The sequence below is a fragment of the Amphiura filiformis genome, chromosome 3 (genome assembly GCF_039555335.1).
Source record: "Amphiura filiformis chromosome 3, Afil_fr2py, whole genome shotgun sequence".
Taxonomy (NCBI): Eukaryota; Metazoa; Echinodermata; class Ophiuroidea; order Amphilepidida; family Amphiuridae; genus Amphiura; species Amphiura filiformis.
Genome location: NC_092630.1, coordinates 5,835,565 through 5,862,065, shown reverse-complemented (window position 1 = coordinate 5,862,065; position 26,501 = coordinate 5,835,565). Strand labels below are relative to the sequence as shown.

The 26,501-nt window shown below is 35.0% G+C and overlaps 1 non-coding gene across 1 annotated transcript; it reads left to right on the top strand.

Annotated features, from left to right (window-relative positions):
* The first annotated feature begins 1,898 nt into the window (after positions 1-1,898).
* Positions 1,899-1,972, top strand: Trnas-aga (transfer RNA serine (anticodon AGA)). Its single transcript has one exon. It is a non-coding gene; the product is annotated as a tRNA-Ser (tRNA).
* The last annotated feature ends 24,529 nt before the right edge of the window (positions 1,973-26,501 follow it).

Genomic DNA, 26,501 nt, shown 5'->3' with positions numbered 1-26,501 from the left:
AACGTCTCTAATTCATTTCTCCTGACTCGTTGACAGACTTCAAATACTGCGACCATGACGGACTGACCGTATCAAATCAAAGAGCGATGACTTGCCAAAAGAAATAAATAAGGTATAGAATATTTTTATTTCTGTTCTGCTCGTAACCATGGTAATAGTGACCATTCAGCTAAATGACATTATCTGACTTAATTGAAGACAAATGTGAAATCCTATGAATGAAACTGTTAAAGTGTGCAATATAGACAATCATAATTTTCGACTGAATATGAGACCTACCAATGACCTTGGAATGGAATGACATGAAGTCGTACTATTGACAGAGCTTTTGCTATTTCCCCATCCTTACGAATTAATTACAATTATTTGTTCAACATTTTTTTGGCATCTCAGTTTGAGCGCAAACGTGCTTAAAAGCGTGTCATTTTTTCTAAATGATAAAACCTCCCCAAGTGTTAATGACATAATTATGTATAGTTATACTTTAATTCCGAAATCTGAAACCTATTTATATATCAAGGTGTAGGAGGTCCTATCTGCATAATGCAAACCCTCGATACATGTTACCAATCCTGTTTACAATAAAATATAGGCGGACAGGCTAACCATCCTCTTCAATATTTAAGAGGGCTTAATACACATAATGAGCGAGTTGTTTTAAGAAGTATCAAAACGTATTCTGGAAACCGGAGTACATGTGTATAATTAAAATCTCATTTTAAAACACAAAAATTAAATTTCCTTAATGTCGTTGCTGTTATTTGATCAAACTAGATTATTCACGATCAGTCAGCACTTGACTTTTATCCGAAACTAAATACACGAGGTTAAGACTCTTGGATTTCAATTTAAAGTTAGACCAAATTAGTAGAGAAAATATAAATTTGTGGTGTGATTGTTTGCGCGGTTATCAAAATTCATACACTGATCTTTATGTCTTTTTACAGCTTGCAAATACTCTAAATAAAAACTAGTAAAAATGGCTTAATGTTGAATAAAAATTGAGTCACATGGAACTCAATATTGATTATTAAATGGATCCAAGTGTGAACTTGTCAAAACATAATAATGATAAAATTGATGCTTTACTGAATATTGATTGGTGAGTTTAAAATATTGGACTCGACTCGTCTCGTCCAATATTTTAAAACTCATAGTCGACCAATAAATATGGGCTCAACTGATCAATTTTATATCAAAATTTGAGTACAGTTTAATCAACATTGAGTTTTATTCATTTATTCCCATTTTATTCAACATTGAGTAATTCTGTATTTGCAGGGATGTGACCCAAATTTCTTTTAACTTGGTAATTTCATTCGCATCTCATATTTCTGTTTGTAATATCGAATTTTATTCACAACAACTATTTTTGTCCTGTAGCGATCAGTACAGTATCAGTAGAACCTATATTGAGAACAATTATCTCACAAAAAAAATCTATTATTTCATTTCTTTTAAAACATTACGGTATCTCCGGAAGAAGAAGCGGTGGATAATACCAGCAGATAACATTGTCTTGCTGAGCGTAAAATTACATTACATTCACTAACTAAATAAATGCTTTCAATTACAAACAATGCTTATTTTCACAAACCTAACACGAAAATATCAAGTGGGTTAAGTACACAAATTATATGTATCAAGTTTATCAAGTGCATAAAAGTGGATTAAACTTGCTTGGGATTTTTCCATGGTACCCATTCAATACTATTAGCAGTACAGCTGCTAAGCTCCCAAACTGGGAGCCATTAAAATTCACTTTCTGTTATATCTGTTATGTTGTATATTTTTTAACAAAATATGCATTTCTGTTGTCTTCCGCATGGAATACAACGAACACCATTCGAATCTAGTACATAGGCTATAGATCAAAATCTTCCGCTCTTATGCAGTGGGCCTCTGTGGCTCAATTGGCTAGAGCGTCGTGCTAGAAATACGAAGGTCGCTGGTTCGAATCCGACCAGATGCGTTGTTTTTAGAGGGGTTTTTCCAAAGTTTATGTGCGCTGGGGAAAGATTAAAATTTGTTCAAACTATTCTTTTTCTGACTAGACAAAGCTAGACAAACAGTTTGGTTCAAGTTTTATACAAATCTGAGCGACTTTAGTTTTCGACCCTTTTTATTACATAACCACAGGTGGTACCCAAACAAAAGTTGTCTGATCCTTATGATCTGAGGCCGTATAACTGTGGAGTAATGGGGTGGGGGCAATTGGAAGATCATAAACTCAACAAAATGCGTGATATTCGCCATTTTTGACCAAATTAGAAACCGTTTTATACAAAACAGATAATTGAGATTTTACTCTAGTCTATACATGTACGTCATGTACGTGTAAACTTGCCTAAACACAAAATTTTAATATACATCTTTCTAATATAACTTTTATCTTACCATTACCATATAACCTTGACGTGGACGACGGACACATTTAACAGTGAAATAGCTTCAGACTTTGCACATGGGATTTTGACTGACTAAGGTTCTTTTTAATTGATAGTTGAGATATATAGTATAGATATTATCATGGTAATAGAACCCCAAGTAATTTCAGAGAGTCACATCGAATTGAGTTATTATTTTATCAATTTTCAGCCATTTCGTAACACATCAATTGTCCTTTGGCAATCAGATTAGTTAATAACGCTTCTCCTGTGAGGATTAAGTTGAATTTATACTCCATCGTTGAGCGACAAGCGATATGTATTGACCAATGAGATGGCTCACTCTTTCCAATGCAGCAAAAGGCGCTCTACCTCATTGGCTAAAAATCAATTGCTATCGCTCTGCGACGGAGTATAAATTCAGCTTTATATTGCCAGTTATATTGTCGATGAGCATCTTACTAGATCTTCCATTCCATGTAAAACCGCAGTACCTGTTAATAAATAACATAGTTGATATTGCCTTTTGTCTAAGTTTGGTCCTATTAGAGAAAAATACTGTATCTGCCTGTAATTTAGTAAAACAGATACTACTTTTTACTTGAGGGTCCGATTTATAATTGCTTTATTTAACATGACCAAGGTCGGTCAATGACCCTTTTCGACCAGGATTATTTGACGACATGCACAAATTGATGTGCGATTTGTCTTCTTGTTCTTCCTTTCTTGACGGAGACTAGCCGACGGGTTTTTTTTCGTATTTGAATTACGTTCTGACGAGAAAAGTAATTTTCTGACAATATTAGTGACACATTTTAATTAAGAGACGAGCTTGATTTAATGACACAGTTTTCTATTTGAATTAGTTTACACTCTTACTAGTTATTAATTCTGTATTACATAAAAAATACTGAACGTTAGGGGCACAGCTAGTTCCATACACTTTTCACCCATAGAATGACCTTGAATGTGTTGGACATAACAACTCATACTCGACAATCTGATGAGCTATGTGAATTATACACGCTTAGTTACACAAGTTATGTAATAATCGGATTAACTACCATAGCAATAGGCTCAAACAATTTTTGAATATACCGCGCTGCACTAGTACGTTCACGCAATACCTCTGCATTGAACCATATCATGCTGATCACTTGCACCTGTAAGATTATTATCTTTGAAAAGACCGGCATTGTATTCAATCTTTGATTGCAGACATACACAGGTGATGATTGCAACCTGCTTGTAGTGCTGCGCGATATATTCACAATTGTTTGAACCTATTGCTATGGTAGTTAATCCGGTTTATTACGTAACTTTGCCAGCATATTGACGGGCTTATTGAAGTATGCCGTTGCAAATACTCTATAGTTTCAGACATATATACGAGCGTATATAGCATGTAGAGTGTCGGTAAGAAATATTGTTCACTAAATCACGCTTCCATGACATCAATTCTACAATAACATCCAACAAGCATGCCCAGTAATTCTTCGCATTGTTTTAAAAATAACATTTAATATTCTCAAATCTACTTACCTATCATATGGATCCTAATATCGCGAGTGAAGCGGTACCATTAATTTGATTATTGAAATAGAACACCAACGTTAATTGAAATAGATTTTGTTCGACATTTTAGCCTAGATAACATTATAGAAAAGCCAATATCCTAACCAAAAATAAACAGAATGTTATTTGGAACTGTAAACTGAAACCATATCTACAGGCTTTGAGCACCGGGATCTTGTCTCAGTGTTTTACTTTGACGTTTACGTGTAAAGTATGCTAGATTTGGTGTTTGATATGCGGCTGTTTTGTTTAGAGTCGTGACAAAATCGAAATGCTTTAAGGAGTGTATTTTACAAAAGGCATTATTATTTCGGTATTGTGATATACCCTTAAATAAGCGTGTCTAGTATGGGATCTAACATAATTCAATTGTATAGGCCCTACACTGTTCGAGGGGCGACATTTAAACATGTAATTACTCTAATACGTGTACATGACATTGGGGTTTGGAGTCCCCTGGTTTTAGGACATATTACCAAACTCAGTCATTGAAGGCCATCTATTTTAATTTCGTTCTTGTTCATACTGTTCTCCTCATTTTTTTCCGACTTCAACGAATCGATGCTTCAAACAACCATGCTGCCATAGACACGTATTGCATTATGTTTATCACGATAAAGAATATTCCTTGACCATGACCACACTCATTCCCGTTGCCAGGATTTATTATTTATTTACTTATTATCCGTTTATTTTATTTCCTTTCTTGAGGAGAGATTGGAAAATGTGGACCTTTTTGGAAACCTTTGCAGGTGTAACTGCATGACTGTATGTTATTGTCTCGATCAAATTGTAATATTTTTGACAAATTTCAGCACATTGTCTCGGATACGCAGTTTCACGAACTATCTTGCTATGACCTGACCATTTTTACTTACTAATTGGTAACTACCGACCACAAATAGTGCCTTCACTCTTTCAACATCGACACTGAATCATTGCTTTGACCACCAACCAATACTATGTTATTTGTACGTGACAATTTCACACACTTTCTTTAATAAATGTACACCTTATGACGGGACATATGACACACGGACTATAACAAATGTGACACGTTGATCCCTGAGACACTCAATAATGAAAGACAGAGATAAAAAGACAAGTTCGTGTCTGACGTCAGGGCAAATGCGCGCCGTGATTGGTTGCCGACTTGCGCAGTACGGCATTTTCTGTCTAGTTGTCAGAATTTCAGACGCGATTTAGTCTTTTTATCTCTGTCTTTAATTATAAAATAATCAACAACCTTGCAATAATGGGTTCTTTTGCAATACATATTGTCCTGGATTTTCAAAACGAACAAAGACTGGCCGATGACTTATATTTTGATGCCCTTAGGAATATTTTCATGAGCGAAATGGTATTCTTTCAAGGAAGGTAGTAGGTTTGCGTGTTTATTGAATGGATTGAATTCTATTTTTCTTACTTCTTTATGTTAGCTGAATCTAGAGTAACGACCGAGAAATCGGTATTGCAGGCATTATAGTATGTGCACTGACACAATTTCACATCATAATGATAGAATGAATCGTAAGAAAAATAAAAAAAACCAATACAATGACAATATGTGATGCGATCAAGCAAAATCAGTTGGAACTCGGAAATGTTAAATTTTCTTACAGGAGAACAGTTTCTGGCCTACTGTATTGTTTGAGAGTTGGCTCCTATGGACTCAGATGCAACTTTTAACACAGTTTAAAACGGTCTCTTTTGTTACATAATGAACCATTGTGACCGAACGCAATGACTAGTGACGCTATAATTTGGTCCATATGTGTAAAACAAATAAGGCTACTCATATCTTTTTACTTTATTTTAAAAAGTATTTAAGGGGAACTTACAAGTTGTGGACCCTATACCTGGTGGACGCGTGAACAATGCTGCCCAAATAAGACATACGATAGTAATAAATCACGCCAAAGTGCGTGATCAAAACAGGTGTGCTAGACAGAAAAATGTTAATGTTAATCTGAAGTATTAAGTGTAATCTATTTTACGTAAGGCCTAATATTATATGACACAGATCGTACATAACCTAATCGTGTGTGTCATATCTTTTTATTATTAGTTTTTCGCAACACAAAATGTTCGTTATTACCAGAAGTATTTGGACATCTAGAAGTGGCGTCAAAATCATCACAGATTTCACTGTACTTAACACATTTGTACTTAACACACTCAAAAGGTATTGAAAGAATCAAGTTTTGAACTGATGATTCCTTAGTGTTGCTTCTACCCTATATTCAATGAAGATAAATCAAATGCAACGTAGTAAAATACTTCAGTGAATTTTTAACACCATGAAAAAATGACAAAATGTCACCTCAATCGTTACTAAATTATAATCAGGAGGTTTATAGAAAGGGCAATTTTGCAGTCACACCCTTTACGGCTAGAAGTCACACAGTAGCTGAATGGGTTCCCAGTAGTTTCATGCAAGGTGTCCAAATACTTTTGGTGATAAGTGTACTTTGCCTATAGATAGTTTAATAGATAATGCATGAAAATGAAGGATGCATTTTGTTTTATTTTATCAAACATTATGGTAAAAGATAATGTAAATCATGTTTCAACATTATAGATTAAGCTTTTACACATTTGCTTTCGCCAAACGTTTGACAAGCATAAAGCGAAGTCAAAGATATGGTTTAAGGAGGTTTTCTTGATCATAAATATTTGACATCGACAAATTTTGACCACGGTTGGAAAAAGGACGCGTATTTTATAAGACTAAAAAATTCATACGAAAAAGATGTGTCAAGCGTGTCCCTACCAGCTCTTGTTTTTGCCTGCGAAACAATACCAATCTATTGCGATTTAAGTTTAGCATCGTTTGAACGATTGAATTACCATCACTGTTCATTTTGCTATTTTAGGGTGTACACATAACAAAAACAGTAACAAAGTCCATTTCTAAATTTGAGCATCAAATGCATCCAAAACATTGAAAACCGTGTTTTGTTTCATACTTAAGCCATCAACTGTGATTTGATGTGCAATAAAACCAATTATTATTCGATGTTATCCTAGCTGCGGGATTTGGGTTATTGGTCCTTAATATTATCATTGCCCTCGTTTATGGTAGGTTACTAATAGTTTTAACGATAATATTTTTGGTGTTTATTGCTTTGCGACGGAATTTTTTGGGACATAAGAGTCATCAGACCTATCAATTGCATATACTGAATACGGCATGTACTTTAGATATCAAATAATTTTAATTTTTTTCTAAAAAACAATATATATAAATTTGCATTATAAAAATTTGATAATTTTCAAATTTTTCATATATATGCAGTCCTCGAAGTAAATTATATAAATTAATTTGATTATCTTAAAATTATTAGCAGGGAGGAAAAGCCGACGGTCAATTGAAATTTTTGACCTTTCATATTGAAGATATGGATTTTTTTCCCAAAAAGACCTAATTTTTTTTGGTGTTTTGGGGAAAAAAGTCCATATCTTCAATACAAAAGGTCAACATTTTCAATTGATCGTCGGCTTTTCATCCCACCTACATACACTTTAAGTATAAATCATCAGATTTATAAAGTTTACTTCAAGTACTGTTAAATATCAAAAATGTCAATTTTAATGATTTGCCATAAAATGTGCCCTATTAAATAGCAATTCCGTATGTGACGTGATGTCCCAAATCAATGTCAAACGTTCGTACCCCTTCTTAACCTAGTAAAATGCAATTGTATAGCACTAAATGTAAAATACAAATTTAAAATTATGTCAATTAAGATAGCTTACTGTTTAAACCACATAAAATGTAGAATATATTTTGATACGTGCTACCTACTTTATTATTCTATGTTCAGTATCTTTTTTTCTGTTTCTGCGACTGATGCAGCGGTAATTATGTTTCATCATTGTTGTACCGCGAAGATGCAAACATTTAAGGAAGAGGATTTCGTGATCCTAGCATCCTCTTTTTATGACATATTTCAGTAGATATCCACGAAAAAAGCTTATTACCAAAATTTTAGTTGATTCCGATTTTGCGTTTGCCAGTTATGCATGATTATGTGTATTACACTGCTCCATAGGCCACTGTTGTAACTTCGTTCTGGTATACCAGAGCGAAAATCAAAAGTTGACGATATTTTTGCTAAACGAATTAATTAATCTGCAAGAAATTTTTTCTACATTAACATTCTGTAGCCAGAGGTTTCCCGTAGTATAAAAATCTCAACTTTTTTAAAAGAAAAGTGTGGGGGGGGACCAGGCTGTGGATCACGAAATGCCCTTTGAAGAGAGAACATCACACCTTGGGGGTCGAGCTAGAGCACTAAAAGTTCGCGTACCACTGATCGATGGTGGTACAACATGATAGTTCAATAACAGATTCCACGTCTTCAAATTATAATGTGCTTACTGACCTGGAAAGTAATGTTACTGATTTAAAGATGCTAGATAATAATTTAAGTACTTGTCTCTTCCCTCATATCATTGCTCTCGTTTATGGTAGGTTACTAATAGTTTTAACGATAATGTTTTTGGTGTTATATACTTTGCGAAGGAAGTTGGTTTTGATACATTTCCGTCGGTTACAAAACAAGCTTATACTAAAGGCATGTACATTAGACCATCACGGTTCTTTTATGTGATTTTTTTCTAACAAAACATATATATAATTTGCATTTAGACTTGGACAATACCACCAGCTTTCACACTGGTATGAAATAAGCCCTTTGTCACATTGATTTTTTCTTATTGCAAATTATTCATCTTTTATGCTTTTTTTTTGCTAATATTTTGAATTTCATTTTGCTCAATACAATTCTACAGCCTTCTTAATAAAAAATAATTATGATGAAAAGCGCCATCTTTTACAATTAGAAAATACCGTTTGACGTGATGCTTACATCAAACAACCATGTCATGGGCGTAGTCTTTCCACAAAGATGTTTTGAAAAGCACATTTTTTGTTAGTGGCGTAGCGAAAGAGTAAACCGAGACCCGTCCCCCTCACAGTACAGACTTTGCGACCCGCCGGTACCTTTCGCCACATTGCCACTAAATCTAAAATTTATGTGATGTTTAAACAATTGAGTTTACAAGTTTCACGTCACTTAAGTATTTTAAATGGTTCTTCCATTTCGCACGCTCGTCATGGACTTGATTGCCTTCTGTTCAGCTGTTTAGGAAATGCAACCAGACGTCCTAAATTTTAAATGCATTAAACCTTGTAATGAACAGACCTGTCGTGAATTAACAATGTTCCTTCATATTCTGTTATGTCAGATCTTGTTTGGCTTTAAGCTTACTTTCAGATATTATAAAGTATTGTGTTAACACGTATTTTAACTTAAAAGTCGGACATCATTATGTGGGTAAAAATTCAACATAATTATAATCATAAAAAGCTATCTTGATGCCAAGTTTCACAGAGTTTAATATTATATTTTTTTTTGTTAATCATTACATTGGGGCTATTCCAGTTGAGATCCACACAGCCCCTGTGGAAGATTTTGGAAATACATTCCGCAGAGGGAGTATGTTTTCAAATGTAACTGGTCAGAATTAATCATTTTGAAATCCATACTCCCTCTGTATTATGGCTTTACCTATATCTTCCACAACTGGAGTAAGTATTTCAAATGCAAGTTACCTAACTGTCTATTTTATTCACAATTCATACTCCCACTGTGGAAGACTTTAGCTAAATCTTCCACAGGTGGAGTGGGGATTTTAAATGGAATACCACATTTTAGTAGCGTCCTGCCTTTAAGTTTGTAATTAGTTGTTTGAACAACTTGGATCGAAGTACGTCGTCTTGCTTGTCAAGAAGAAGAATGTCTAATATATTTTATACGTAGTTTGACCTTGTATTTTTACCATTTGTGTTTATAATTTGTGTGCTTATCATTTACTCTTACTTATGGTTATGTTATTAATTTTCTGAATATGCATTACTGTTTAGAAGTAAACAACAACGAGAGAATACGATTATACTGTTTATGATTATAACACTATGAAACATATTATGTTGAAATATAATTCTTGTTGATTATTTGATGATCGTGTTCATAATTATTGCCATGAACATTGTATTAAACTGTGAATTATGTGATGTGTTTCTTTTGAAAAGCGAACCAAAATAAAAGCATTGTTTTAAATAAAACTGTATAGTTTGTCATTATTTTATACTATACTTGGTCTTGTGTTTTGTAATTCATAACATCAAACTTCTCAGTTTAATTATTGTGGAGTTATGGTTTTAATATAATTGAGTTGTTTTGATTCCAATTGACTTTTCGCAACTGCATTTTTACCCAGCTCACAAAAATAGCAACTGATTCCTTTACATTACATTACATTACATTACATTACATTACATTACATTACATTACATTACATTACATTGCATTGCATTGCTTTTACATTGCATTGCATTGCATTGCACATTGCATTGCATTGCATTGCATTGCATTGCATTGCATTGCATTGCATTGCATTGCATTGCATTGCATTGCATTGCATTGCATTGCATTGCATTGCATTACACGCCAGTGATTTGCCAGTGATTGTACAGTTGTGCGAGGACAAGATGTAGATTCAGCTATCAACTAGTACTGGGTGTGTGTGTGGTGGGGTGTGCGTGTAACAGTAGTGAAATACAGTAAGCCAAAAAATCAAGGTACCAGTTATGTTCACCTCCTGTATATCCTAAACAAAGACATTGGAACCAGCAGCCAATAGCCGCATCTTTTAGCTCAAATTTAAGACCTCATTCGTTGAAATTGTTAAAGAAATAAAGTCACGAGGATCCCTAAACCCAAGGAAGATACCAATTTAAAAGTTGCAGCTTGCTGCATTAAATGCCCTATTGATGTGTACACAAGAGAACTAGCGCTGCGCTTCCATTGATTAGCACGTTAAAATTAGCGTCGTGCTTTCATTGAATAGAGCACAAAAGTGCAACTTTTGATTTCGTTTCTTCATTAGGTTTTAGATCACCGTTTCTTTAATTCTCAACCAATTTCAACAAATAAGGTCTTAAGGTCTAAAGAGTACAGGTATTGACTGCTTGTTTTAATTTTGACATATTTGTCTTTATTTAGGATATATCGGGGTGAACATAACTGGTACCTTAATTCTTTGGCTCACTGTAGTTTGCTACCCTGGACGGCGAGGGTACAATAAATAATTTTCACAAGTATGAATTTAAAAAATTACAATACTTTTCATGCAGATGATAAATAGCGGCTCATAAGCATATTATCTATGAGTATATGTCATTTTGTCAACAGGTGTAGACACTGCAGACCATGTATACCCTGTATATTGTTATAGCCATATGGCAGTTGTTAACATAAACGTGCTTGTACAGCTGGTGTTGATTATCATTATTGGGGCGCTCAATGCGTTTATAATAATTATTTATAAGCAAACGGCGCATTCCCAGACACTAACGATTTATATAGAGAAGGAAATTTAAGCGGGAAAATAGTATTTTCTGGATATAACCGAAAGCTGCAGCAACCTGAAATTCTAATAAATTCAAAGACTAATGGGGTGACGAAGAGCTACGAAGTTACAACCTAATCCAGGTGGTATTTAAATGTGTGATTAATCCCATGCCGTAATAAGGCATGAAATGAGGATTGGGCAAAAGGAAAATCAATTTAAATTTAAATTATTTGCGTCGCCAAATAGAAAGTGGTAATTAAAGCCATATTATAACATTTGCTGTTGAGGACGCCCTCACTGATTTTTTAAAATCCATTTTTTTACACAATTATATTGTACTTTATTAAACCAATATACCCTGCAAAAATCAAGACTCTAGGTGCTGTAGTTTTGTCAAAATCCGATATTTTGAATAAAGCGCCGGAACCGGCGTCTTATTATTACGATGGAATTATTAGTCGAGCGCATACACGATGTTCATAACACACAGTGCGGGACGGTGATCTACACAACAAAGGGTCGTACCATAACATGACCGAAGGAGTGGTACGTATTGGCGACATACGCGCTGGTAGTAAATTCCAATTTTCTTTGCTTTGACGTATTTGTTCGGCTCAAAAATAAAAGGGGATATATCTGACAGTAAAAACTAACATTTTATGTCAAAGAAATGCTAATCTATTTTGTATGATAATGTTATAATATTGCTTTAAGGTTACACGAAGAAACGTATAAAAAACGTATAAAAGACGTATAAAGTTGTTTTCTAAAACCGCGTTTTCTCAGCAATCAAATATCGCAGTGAGTCAAATGTTGGTGCATGGATGTATCTTTACATTATTTTTGTGTGTTTATAAAAAAATTTAGAATCCGTTTGAAAATCCTTCGTTTAAATCATTTTTACGCACCATGTTCACAAGATCAAAAACACGTTCCATGCAGTTTTTTCAAATGTTCGCTCCGTATAAAACCACGCCAGTGATTGTTTTCTCCTTTTTGTATTGTACTAAAATCGATTAAAGAAATAATGTTGCCATGGGGAAGAACCAAATACAGTACCGATTAAATTTAAAAAGCCCGTTTTTTGGGAACATTTTCGAGAATCTTGTCTGAGAAAAAACTGTTTTGTGAAATTATCGATATCTTGATAACGGGGCGTTAATTTAGACATCTGAATACCTACATTATTTCTCAACATTCTGCCAATTGCTATCCCATTTGATTTTCACTCCAAATTGAAGCTAGTATTGCAAAAAACGAGGTTTTTCCTCCATCACTTCGTTCAAAATTTCAGCGCCGACATGCGTGTTTATTCTAAGAGCCATTGTGCGGACGCGATTGTAATCATTAAGTAATTGCATCAATAGTTACATATCCGCTTCGAGAACAAGAAATTTCGTAAGCTGATGTATGGTCGAGTGGATAGGGCGTTGGACTGGGAATCTGTTATGACCAATTTTTGTGGGTTCGAGTCCCCGTGTGGCTGAATTTTCTTTCCTTTTTTTTCTCTTTTCTCATTTTTACTTTCTTTCTTTCCTCTTTTCTTTCTCTTTTTCTTTTTTCATTTTTTTTTAAATTTCTTTCTCTCTTTCTTCCTTTCTTTGTCGTTCTTTTTCTTTCTCTCTCTCTCTTTCTTTCTCTTTTTCTCTATTTCTTTATTCTTTCTTGCTCCTTTCTTTTTAGTTTTATTTGATTGATTCGCTGACTGCAGTGAATCGTGATTGATTGTTTTTCACTTAATATAATTCAGAAATTTGTAGGCCTGCTAAGTCTGTCTTTTTGAATATTCTTCCCAAATTCGATTTGCAAATAATTGCTTTTTGATACTGTTGTTGATGTTATATTTAAAATTTATAAAATCCTTATGAAAATTGCCGAAAACGGCTTCTGCCCCTCCCTCGGCATCCGACCCGGCATGCCGCCCCTCATGACACCCCCGCCCGCCCCCGACTCACGAGCTCCGGGCACGAGCTAAGCCAAGTTTCATGTCTTGACCGTGGATCAATATTCTATTGTAAAGTAGGCCTACGTCCCAGTACGCTTGTTCATTTTCTGCATGGCTGTTTCTGTTATGAACTTACGCCCCTCTGAAATCAAGCGCATGAAAAACTCTCGGCTAACCTTAAGTGCAAGTGAAGACCTGAGCGCAAGAAGACCGTAAGTCCACTTGGCCCCTCAACAGGTATACACTAAAGTTACGTATTGTTTCTTAGGGTTTTATAATGTTTAATACATGTTCTAGGGTGAAAACATCATGAAAGGTTGTGAAAGATTTGTTTTGTATAAAACGTTACCTAAACTATACGAAACTATACACAACTTTAGTGCATACATGGTGAGGGGCCAAGTGGACTTACGGTCTTCTTGCGCCCAGGTCTTCAAGTGCAATTGGGTGCATTTCTGAACGCTTTAGACTGCGCTTGTGTATCATCGTGGCAACATTGCAAACATGCAATAATGGGATTTTCTCGTTGTAATCCATACGCCCTATGGGTAACATACTATAGCAATCTTAATCTTCCAAACAGCGGGTGTCGATTTCAAATACAGTCACCCATTCAGGTAACCCCATTTGAAATTCACACTGATTGAGGTCATGCCGTTCATAGAAGAAGTATGAACTTCAACTAGAATAGCCCAATTGTAAGTCATTTTTTAAGAGTGATACAGGTGAATATTTAAAGGAGCCGTGTATAGTTGCCTGATGTTATTTAGGCACCACATCCAATTTGGTCCTATAGAATTATTGGTGCCCGGTTAGGTACCGATGACTCTTAACATCACTCCCTGGAGATGTAATTAATATGTATCAAGCTTAATAATTAACAGTAGTATTAACATTAATGCATTGTGTTAATTTAAATATAAAAAAATGCACTGCACGCATGTTCAGAGTACGATAAAAAGTGCCATCGGTACCTCTTCGTGCACCGATAGCGCTATAGGACCAAAATAATGTTGTGCCTTATTTCATGACGTATAAAAAATGGTATTGCTATTTGCAATATTGATCACAACACAAGCAGCTGATAATGGTTGTAACAAATTCTGAATACTTTTCTGTTAACCGTTATATGATACATGCATACCACAAACGATTCCTATCGCAACGATTTTACCTTTGTGTGGCTCACAACTTATAACCATGTGTCGAATCGTCCTTACCATACCTACGTCTACATGGTCGAAATAAGAAATGATACAAACATTTACGACTTATGACAAAATATGAATCCAAGAATTTAAGCAGACAAAAGGATATTAATTGACAAACAAGTGCATTAATATAGAAATACGTTTCATTTAATCATTTAATGTGGTATGGTCAAAGTAATGTTTGTGCTTCGTCGGTTTTAAAAGAATGATCGCGCATTATTATTTTGCTCAACTGGTAAATTCATCTTGCATTGTCAAATGACTATGAATCCAAATTGGCATAGCAATATTCAAGGTCATCACTCAAAATTTGACTCCACGTTATGGGGAATGAGGTGTTTGTACCTGATACATTCTGAGATTATTCTAACAATGTTCAAACATATTATTAGACTTAAAAAACCTATGTTCTGACGGATAACTCCTGAAGATGTTTGCTTTTGAAACGATCTGACGTGAAGATCAACAACATGTGGTGTAACAATTGACAAACTAGGCGATATCTAGCAGATATGCATTTACGTGTAACAAACCGTTAGATTGTGGATAAGGTTCACATATCAGTTACTTTTTAATGTCAGGATCACAAATCCGACGAAGAAATCTAGCGCATTAAACCGAGACATTAAACTGCGATGTGAAAGTGATCATGTGACACATGTAATTTGGTGGCCACATGTGTATTTTGTTTTCTGAACAATAGCAAAAAGAATTATACTATATAAGTAAGAAATAAACGTGGTACGAATCAATGAACCGTGAGTATGATTGTCATGTCTTGAATATGGCAGAAATAAATTTATTAGCCTGTTTACAACAATGTACAAGAAACTGAAATACTTACTCCCAAATAATAGTAGATAATAATGGTGCTTTTGTACACAATAGGGTAAAGGTATACCCAGCCAGCACTTTACAAAACTTTACAAACGTGTTTTTGGTTCTTATCAAAACGTTTTTAACATTCAAATGTCGGTTTATGTAAATGTTATGAAAACGTTCTTTAAACGTTTGATATGACAAATCATTGTAATCTGTTTCCAAAATATGTTATCAACATTTGTCTTTGTCAGAATGTTTTGCAGTAATTGTTTTTACAAATTCTTTTGAATGCTATTAAAACGTTTTATATAACTCGGCATTAAACGTTCTCTGTAAAACGTTTTATGTTCGCTGGGTACGTAATAAAGCAGAGTAAACAATTTACAGTTCTTTAAACGTTTGATATGAAAAATCATTGTAATCTGTTTTTCAAAGATGTTTCCAAAATATGTTGTCAAAACTTAATAAGATTTTTGTCAGAATGTTTTGCAGTAAGTTTTCACAAATTCTTGTCAATGTTATTAAAACATTTTATATAACTCCGCATTTAAACGTTCTTTGTAAAAAAAATTAAGTTTGCTGGGTACGTATTAAAGCAAAGCAAACAATAATGTCAATTGACGTTTATATTTAAGTTTAAATTGAGATTATACTTTAAATAGGAGAATGTAAATGACAATTGACGTGGGGGAAATGAGATCAATCTTTGTTAATTACATTTTAGGTCGACACAAATAAAATCACGCATTTATTGTGACGAGGTTGCTAGTTAAAATTGGTTAATAGGCTGCATGTTTGACCTTTTGGCAACAGGCTGCATGTTTGACCTTTTGGCAACATGACGTTAATAATTCAACAACTCTTCTTATATACGAACGCCAACCATTGTTAATCCGTATTGACTCAAACCTTTGCCAGTAGCGTATGCACGAACGCAAGTAAATGGAAGCGCGTATACGTGATATGCGTAAAATTTGTCACACCTGAACTTGTGCGTTACATGTTGTTTTAATTATTTTGGAGGAAGCGGCTAAACATTGCCCTTTTATTGTCTGCTATCAACAAAACAATCATCGATCAGTAGTCTAACTATTTGACGCTGTTTACATCGTACGTTGAATTGATGTTCTGATTAAAGGCCCATTCAGTGATTTGCTCATCCCGACGATCGTAAAAATCATCAAAATTCATATTTTGGTACCTTTGTCATTGTCATAGATGTGCTAACAAAGCCTGCGAGTAGTTCATCTGAATGCCCTGTATTTAAGACAAAATAAGACATTTTACACGAATCTGCAATTTAGATACTGACAGTATCTAAATTAGCTACATGTATTTGAATGGGGCTTCAACTTCGTCAGTACTGCTGTTTTCGTCGGTTTTTTTGCCAAATCTGTCTCTTCAAAAATACCAAATGACAATTTGAGTGACTTATCCTTCACTTTTAAGCAATTTATAAACAATTTTATTTTTTTACACTTGCGCTGGGATCACTGAATGGGTCTTTAACTAATCGAATCGCGCCATCATCAAATTGGCACTTCATTCACGGAACAAGCTGTGTGTAATCGCATGACCCAAGCAGTACCTAGTTCTTTTTATGCGGAAAAGCAGTCGGACACTGCTGAAGGACCTTGCCGAATGCTATAAGAGATGACAGCCAAAACGGTTCACTGAGCTCAGCCAAGCTTCACTGCCTTGGGTAACGCATTCTAGCGAAGGGGTACCCGGCTTTTAGCAAAGCCCAAACACTAAAACCTGAAGTTACACACATCGCTCCGATACCACCGTTGACAAATCGATTAATTTTATTTTACGACCATGCTTGAATTGACAATACCTTGAGGTTTAACATCCCTCCCCTAGGCTACCTTTTTTAGAAAACAGAATACCCTACCATTTTTACATCCACGGTGTATGTATATTGGTCGTTCATAGAAGACGCATTAAAAATCTACAGTGGTAGGGTATTCCAAAAGAAATTCCTCCCCTCTATAAGAAAATCAGGCTACGTTACTGCTATTTAGAATCACACTAATGTATATTAATTCACACATTTCTTCGTCACTGGGGAAACTATTTCTTGACTTCATTTGAACTATGCAACACTCTACGGAAATAATGAAGCACTAAAATTGACAAGCAATATTTTATCTGAAAATTAATCACTAAAATGTCTCCAAGAGACTATCAATCAAATAATTGAAGAACATCTTATCGATGCTGTCATTTCCGATGCGTTTACTTGTTATGGTTCGTTGTCAGTAATTAATATTGCATTAGCGTAACAGGCTATAGATGCACATGATTAAAAGAGATACTGCATGTGGGTAATAGTGAACTTGGAACTTCATTTTACTGCATGGATGGTGCAAAATTTCATTTAACGTGGTTATGCACTATAGACGTTGTTTCTCTATAGGAATTGAACTTTTTTTCATATGTAACAATGTACTTTGTAAATATTTTTATAAATACAGGCAAAAAAACTCCAGATTTGTAAACCCCAATGCATTTTGATGGAATTTATTTCACTATTTCACTCGTGTTCACAATTTAAAAGGAAGGGTTTGTTTGTTGAATCAGCATGCACACACGCGCAGCAGCGTATCAAGTTGCGCGATTTGTCAACTCGTAGATACGCTACCCGTACGCGACGCTTATCTACCTCGTGGTCGAATATTTTCGTTTTAGCTGACAAAATGTGGGTTTTTTTAAATTTCTAATATCAAGTTAATAATGGATTTTTCAAGTATCTGTGGATTTTACCTGACGTTCACGTAATGTGAGATTGTCGCAGTCTCCTGGAAGCTTTGATCAAAGCTTCAACGGCGTTATGTTCACTTTCTCGGTGAATCGACAATTTTGTTACAAATCGTAGATTTTTGGTTTAATGACTATATTTGTAAATTGCTTAATCAAATTTTAAGTTCAGCAATGGCCACCAAAATACTTTTTTCACTCAAAAATGGGTTAGAGTGGCATTAAAACAGCATTATAAACATTAAATATTCAAAATAATCAATGAAAAATGGCTTTGAGGGTTATAGAAGAAACATGTCTCCCCAAATTATGTTGCTTATATGTTTTAAATCCAAAATGGCGCCGATATTATGAGGTCCAAAATGGCCTCCAAAATACATTTTTTCACTCGAAAAATGGGGTAGAGTGGCATTAAAATAACATTTAACACATTAAATATTAAAACTTATCAATGGTAAATCGCTTTAGAGGGTTACAGCAGAAACATTTTCCCCCAAATTGTGTTGTTAACATGTTTCAAATCCAAAATGGTGTCCAAAATGGCCGCAAAAATACATTTTAAGCAGCCATAAGTAGTATTAAAACAGCATTAAACACATTAAATATTCAAAATAATCAATGGTAAACCGTTTTAGGGATTACAACAGAAACATTTTGTACCAAACAATAGGTTGTTAACATGTTTTAAATACAAAAAAAAAAAAAAATGAAAACCAAAATGACCGCTAAAGTATTTTTTTCATACTAAAGGCGACATTAAAACAGCATTAAAAGCTGAGAAAAAATGTATTTGGCCGCTATTTTGGGCTTCACTTTGGGCGCCATTTTATTTTTGACCTCATAATTGGCACCATTTTGGATTTGAAACATGTTAACAACACAATTTGGGGAGAAATGTTTCTGCTGTAACCCTCAAAGCCATTTACCATTGATAAGTTTGAATATTTAATGTGTTAAATGCTGTTTTAATGCCACTCTAACCCATTTTTTGAGTGAAAAAATGTATTTTGAAGGCCATTTTGGACCTCATAATCGGCGCCATTTTGGATTAAAAACATTAGCAACATAATTTAGGGTTTCTGCTAGAAATGTTTCTGCTATAACCCTCAAACCATTTTTCATCGATTATTTTGAATATTTAATGCTTATAATACTGTTTCAATGACACTCTAACCCATTTTTTAGTGAAAAACGTATTTTTCTGGCAAATAATTATTGAGATATTAATCCAGCCTCTATGTTACATCTTAGAGGTTCTAATTGATGACATTTTACTTGGTGACTTCGACTTCGACTTCAGGTCAAGCAGATTCCGAATTATTGTCATTTCATCTGGCTAATATGATGATTATCTGGTTGCTATGGGCGGCCATCTTGAATTTCAGGTGTCCTAGACCTCGGACAACCATTAAACCCCCTTTATTCAATCAGAAGGCCTTGATTTAGTGGGGATAGACACCTTAATGACCCTTGTAAGTCAAGCAGATTCCGAATTATTGTCATTTCATCTGGCGAATATGATGATTATGGTTGCTACGGGAGGCCATCTTGGATTTCAGGTGTCCTAGACCTCGACAACCATGAAACCCCTTCATTCAATCAGACAGCCTTGATTTAGTGGGGATAGACACCTCAATCACCCCTCTAGGTCAAATAGTTTCAGAGTTATTGTCATTATACCTGGTTCATAAGTACATTTTGGCGGCCATTTTGAAAAACGGCCATATACAGAGTTTGCCCGGGTTTGGAATTTTCCACCTAGTAGAATTTGAAAGACCTATGCATACCCTACTCGAATCAACATTCAAACTTTCTTCCTGAAAAATTGTATACGGGTCTGTAGGACAGGGCCTAGAACCCAACAAGTTGTGGTTGGTGGCCAGTTCAGCACTGAATCGAAATTGGCATCAAATGTACCCCAAGACAACGTACTTGGCCGTTATAGTTTGTTATCAAGCTCTCAACACAAAAGTTGGTGACCATGTGCGTTGCCAAGTAATATCAAATATATATAAGCTGCTGTAAATGAAATGGAATGAAGTGTAATTTCCATTTGTCATGTGTTAAGTGTGTTATTACGTCATACTCCCAATGAAGTAAAAACTGTGTGCTGCTAAAATATATCTACAAAAACATGAGTTTGCAATGCAAATTAGTTTTATCAATATATTTTGGTTTTGGTATAGATTATGAGATCTAAAAACTTGTTGACAAACCTTATGGATATATATTTAAATCTGTCCTAGTTAATTTTATTTAATATCATTACTTATCAACTCAAGCAAATGATTAAAGACTAAAATACACACAATTACTGTTATTTATACCTTATTGCGTATCATATGTTATGATATGATATCGCCCTATTATAGCTTGACGTAAAACGGACACAAATATTACAAAAATAGAACAAGTAAATCTCTAATTATACAGCGTGTATCCGAAAAAATACAATCCAAAAACAAATAATATAACTATAAGCATGAAATGGATCTCTTAACTTAACCGACTCATTAATCAGTAGAAAGCATAATAATTACTTCAAACAATGGCATTTATCACAACCCACACATGTAGATACGGTGAGCTATGATGTAGCTCTCCGTATTAGTAATGATATTAGTAATGAATTGTTTGGTAGCTTTAATTGTACCTTACTACAGAATGTTACGACATTCGCACGATACAATCACGATCACGATGCGATTTCAGTTACAATTTCACAGTTTATAGGACCATTCACCATGTTTACGTGACCAGGAAATTAGCTGCCGACCGGGACTAGGAAATCAGGTTGAACAGTTGGTGGCGCTATAGCTGTAAGAATTTATTTTGGTAAGATCGGAACTCTTACAAAATGAAGTTTGTCCTAAATCGTGCCACACATGCATACATATATTTAGTTGGGTCTTACTTTCTTAACAGTTTTGGTCCCAGGTTTGCTATGGATAACCGTTGATAACTATAGCAGTGTTAGTAGGAGTGGCTTGTAGATCGGCGAAGAAAGTGCATAAAATTGATGACCTCAACCTGATGGTATATGTTAACATTAGGGTCTATAATCATAACAATCGAATCATATTACTTAAGGCTAATGGAACTCGATTGTTAGTTTCCTATTGACCTCCCGCATCACCTTTTCAATTTGACCAAAACTTTCATTATTTTTTATAAAAAAGTCAATTATTTGAAAATTGAGATGGAACTAATCAAAATTGAAACTCTCAAAATGTCTGACATACCCTGCTGATCATAATCAGCAGTTTTTCTTAGTTGTAGGGGTAGAGGATGTGGCAAATATTGGAAATTTACGGATTACCTCATCATGTTTAAATTACAAAAATTGCAAATTTCTTTTCATTTTAATTTAAAAAAATAAAATCTTTTCTCAATCTGTTGCAAAATGTCTGTAATGATCTAAGCATTAATACCCGTTTTGAAATGGTCTTTCATCAACAATATATACTTTCTTTGGTACTGGTGGGGCCGGGGTACCTAAATTTGGAGAAAGCTGTTCATAAAATCATTGATTTTGTTGACATAATGGATAATGAAAAGAGACCGAATAATGAATAATGAAATAGCGACCTCGTCCTTTTTTTCAAACATCCAATCGGAAACTAATAATCGAGTTCCATTGGCCTAAGCTATAGAAAAGGTAACAACATAATCAAAGGTCTTTCAGTGATTTGCTCATCAGGAGGATCTGAATTCAGGTTTTGGCACCTTTGTTAGTGTCATAGACATTAGGCGAGGTCGCCCTATTTGCACCAGAACGAAATTCAAAATTCACGATATCTTTGCAAAACGAATTAATCTGCAAGAAATATTTTGTACATAAACATTATGTAGGCAGAGGTATCCAGTGGTGTAAAAATCTCAACTTTTTTTTTGAAAAGTGGGGGGATGAGGCTGTGGATCACGAAATGGCCCTTTAAGTAGAAATATTAATTACATGCATTTGAATGGGACCTTAACTTGATCAATATTGCTGTTTTCTTTGTTTCATGCAGAAATGTTTATTTCAAAAATACTTAATGACAATTTGAATAACTTATCTTTTACTTTTAGGCAATAATATAAACAAGTTTTGTTTGTTTACGCTTACACTGAGATCACTGAGAGTGCCTTTAAATCATATCATTTGGACTTGCAATTGTTGATGTCTAACTGTATCACGTAGTATCATCTGAGATGCATCATCAAGTCGAGTGATCTGGCGCTGAACTATTGATTGACATATCTAAAGCACATTCACAAATTATATTCTACATGTGATTTATATTTTCAGCATATTTAGAATATTTTCCTGATGTGAGAAATATGCACCAGTTTTAAGTTATTGTGTTGCTTTATAATCCGAAAACGTGGCAACTACTGTGATTTTGTTACGATATGGTATACTCTATGCGAAGGCGACCATCGACAGCTATTTAACCGCGCATATAACTCAATATAGAATAATTTGAATATACGAGGTGTCGTCATCACTAGTCATATTTTCGAGTCAATCTCTCAGGCTGTCTGCCGACATATTGACGCCCTCTAGCAAGGTCACGGGATCATTTACAAAAACAATACGCAATCATCCTCGATCGTTTATTGGGCTGGCTTGTATATTTTGTATGTGTGATCTCAATGTTGGCGTGTGTCCTTACGGACCAACGTTGTTAAACAAACAAACAAATAAACATGATTTTGATTTAAATTTTTGATCCAAACACAAGGAATTAATTCCTACCTTGGAATTTTCAGATGGTACTCCAGCTTTCATCAGCGAGAGAGTGACTGTATCATGTCGTGATCCTTTTGACCTTTGACCTGATAACAGACTCGTAGACTTCTGAGAGTTTGAACCGGCCCCGTCTTTGTTGAGAGATGGTTGGTTGGCTTTGATGTGAACTGCTTCCTTGACTCCACGTTGGAACCACCTGCTGTCCCTATCGAGTATGTGAACTTTATCCAAGTCCACACAATGCCCAGGAGACTCGATGTGGATGTGGTTTGAGACCTCTGATGCTGTACTGCTGGGCCTCCTCCTATGTTCCTGGAACCGTGTTTTTAAGGATATTACAGTTTACATTACATAATATCCCTATAGTCTGTACATGTTCCCGTAACCTCCATCAACTCATTTACAGAATTGTGTTGAGTGTTGCTCTAGCGCAAAGTAAATGCCGGGCATGTACAATTCTGTCGGGCTGGTAACTTTTATGAGTTACCTGCCCAACTAGCTAATGGCCCAAAAGTTAGAGTATACCCCTGATGTACATGTATGTATTATCATTACATCAATGCCTACCAGTGCAAAGAAATTCAGTCGATCATTGTTTCCATATCACCACCATAGTATGCATATGCACATACTTGAAACAATTCTGGGGGTATAATACCCATCAGAACATTATCGTGTTGATGCCAACCTTGTATATCCCACTACCACCTGTAGGGTTGCGGTGTCGTTAGCCTCATTTTTCATAGATTGCCGACTGGTTTCAGACGGACAATGTGACAAGAAATCGATGTATAAGCTTAAGGCTTCGGGATCTCTACTAGGAAATTTGTCATTTATGTCTGTTTCTTATCTTAGGGTGAGTGATTTTACAAATAGAGCTTAGAATATATTTGATATCTGTCGGCTTCAATTGTCTTTGAACTACTTTTGTGATGCCTAAAGCGGGTGCATCGTCTAAACCGACCTCTATGACATCCCCCGTACTCAGCCGTATAGAATTATAGGTACTATTGTACTGCATGTGTCTGTATTAGAAAAGAAGTGAACGCAAACTTACATAAACCCCACTCACCACATACTAACATCACTATGATTAAGTCAACGTGCCCGACGAGTTGTTATATATAAAATATATTCTCTTAGAATAGTCCAAACGAATCTGTTAATTGTGAAAGCCATAGAAGACACCTACCGTAACACAAGAGCAAAAGTTGTGACTCCTGATGGAGAAATAGTTCTTCGAGGAGATACTATTGCTCCTTATCTGTTTATAATTGTGCTAGACAATTGCATGAGATCTGATATAGATGGTAGAGAGGAGAATTAATGCTTACCCCAGACGAAGTAAAAGAGTTGGACCGCTGTGTGTTACACTGTGCTGACAGTATGTATAGCATTATTATCTGCCATTGCTAGTCACGTTTTGGAAAGGATAGAGAAAGACGTTTTTCGGGTAGGTCTGCACAAGAATACCAAAACGACTAAATACATGATATTCAATCAACGGACTGATGTGGATGTAAGAACAGCAGAAGTTGTAAAATTCTTCAAATATCTTGGAGCTTGGATCAATTCAAAAGCAGTGAGCAAGACATCAAAAAACGAAAAGCACTGGCATGGAGGGCGTGTAATAATAAGCTCAGTAAAATCTTGATATAAGCTGGAGGACACACACCACAATAAAGAACTGTATGGGGAACTGCCAGAGGTAACAGATAAAATTAGGAAAAGAAGACTGCAATTTGCTGGTCACTAGAAGTACAGGGCAGGTTCTGTCAGATCAAGTGGTCTGGGCGGACATTTTAAAAATGAATTGAGAAGAGCAGCAACGACACCACTTGCATTACATTCCAGATGTTAAATCTACATCATATGCAAAATTTGAGGAAAAATGAACGGGCCGTTTTATTTTAGGGCCATTTGTCTGTAACTGGTCTTTACATGTAGCCCTATGGAGAGAGTACCTGTTGAGGGCGCTATAACCCCCATTTTAGGAACAAAATTGTGATTTAAAAAAACGGCCTCGTGCGAATTTTCTAAAATTATGTAGTATGAACATGTAGAAATATAATCAAACAAACGAAATACGGACCTGCATGCAGGACAGACATATCTGGAGAGCCATAGTAGGAGTGTGACAAAAGTTGACGGAGTGAGTGAGTGAGTGAACGAATCTGTAAAAACCCGAAGCCTAAGGCCAACAAAATTTGTAAAAAATTAAATAAGCCCTGTATATCAATAATAATAAAGTGTAATACAAACTTTAGTAATGCACGAAATTGCTAATAATGGTGAAAAATGGTGTATTTTTGGCCAAAATGACCAAAATCCCTAAACACTAAAAATGTGCATTTTAACCCATAGGTCACAGAAAAAATATCCATCTTAATGAGGTGATTTTCCAAATTATATCCCATGTGAAAATGACATTTTAAATATTCACGTGTCATGTATTCTGCACACCATTTTTTTTTTTTTTTCAAAAACACATTCAGATATTTAAAAACATTTATAAATACAGCATATGGGAACTCAGTAACCTGGCCTGTTATGCGGATAACACCGACCCCCGGGAGGGTTGGGCAGAACAGCAGCAAAACAAAACGACAAAACATGAGTAAAAGCAAGAGAACCCTGGCAGAGAAAGCCAAATAGTGACAAGGAGTCACTTTCAAAGTGGCTAACCGTATGGCACTCGAACAACACTCAAACAGTAAAAAGCGCAGGACTGGAGAAACCTTGCCGCTTTCCCCATATTTTGTTTCTTTGCTATAAGAATAAGCACTGCAAAAATAGATTTAATATTATGAAAAAAATACAAAACATGGAGAATGACTTCCATTAGGTTTCCAATATAAAAGGGACTCCAGCTAATTCTCACTTTAATAAATTGTTATGTCTACGTGCAATATTGCTACAAATACACAAAAAAGCAACTTTCTAATTTAAGTTAATAATCTTACTAATATAACCTTGACGTAGACTATGGGCAAATTTAATAGCAAAATAGCTTCAGAGTCCTCACAAGGGATTTTGATTGACGAGAGTTCATGTTAATTGATAGCTGAGTACAGATATTATCATGGTTATAAAATCCCAAGTGATGGCAGCAAGTCACATTAAGGGGGTACTACACCCTATGATAAATTCAGACTATTTTCTCAAAAAATAATAACACACTGGTAACAAAAGTTATGTATATTATTGGGGCAAGGAATCCAATTACTACACTGAAATTTCAGTGACTCAAGACAAGCGGTTCAGTATATAATGATAGAAAATGAGGTACATTCTAGCGGTACCTCTTTTCTTATCATAAATAACAAACCACGTGTCTTGGGTCACTGAAATTCCAGTGTAATAATTGGACTCCTTGCCCCTATAATATACATAACTTTTGTTACCACTGTGTTATTAGTTTTTGAGAAAAATGCAAAAATAGACACAAGTTTGTCGAGGGTGTAGTACCCCCTTAAAGTAAACTATTCTATTAACAATTTCCTCTCATAACACGTCAATTGTGCTTTCATGATCACAATCAGATTAGTTCATAACGCTGCTCCTGTCATGATTATTGTCCATGAGTATCTTATCGTACTCCCGGTTCACGAAAAATTAATTAAATTAAAATATTATCGTGT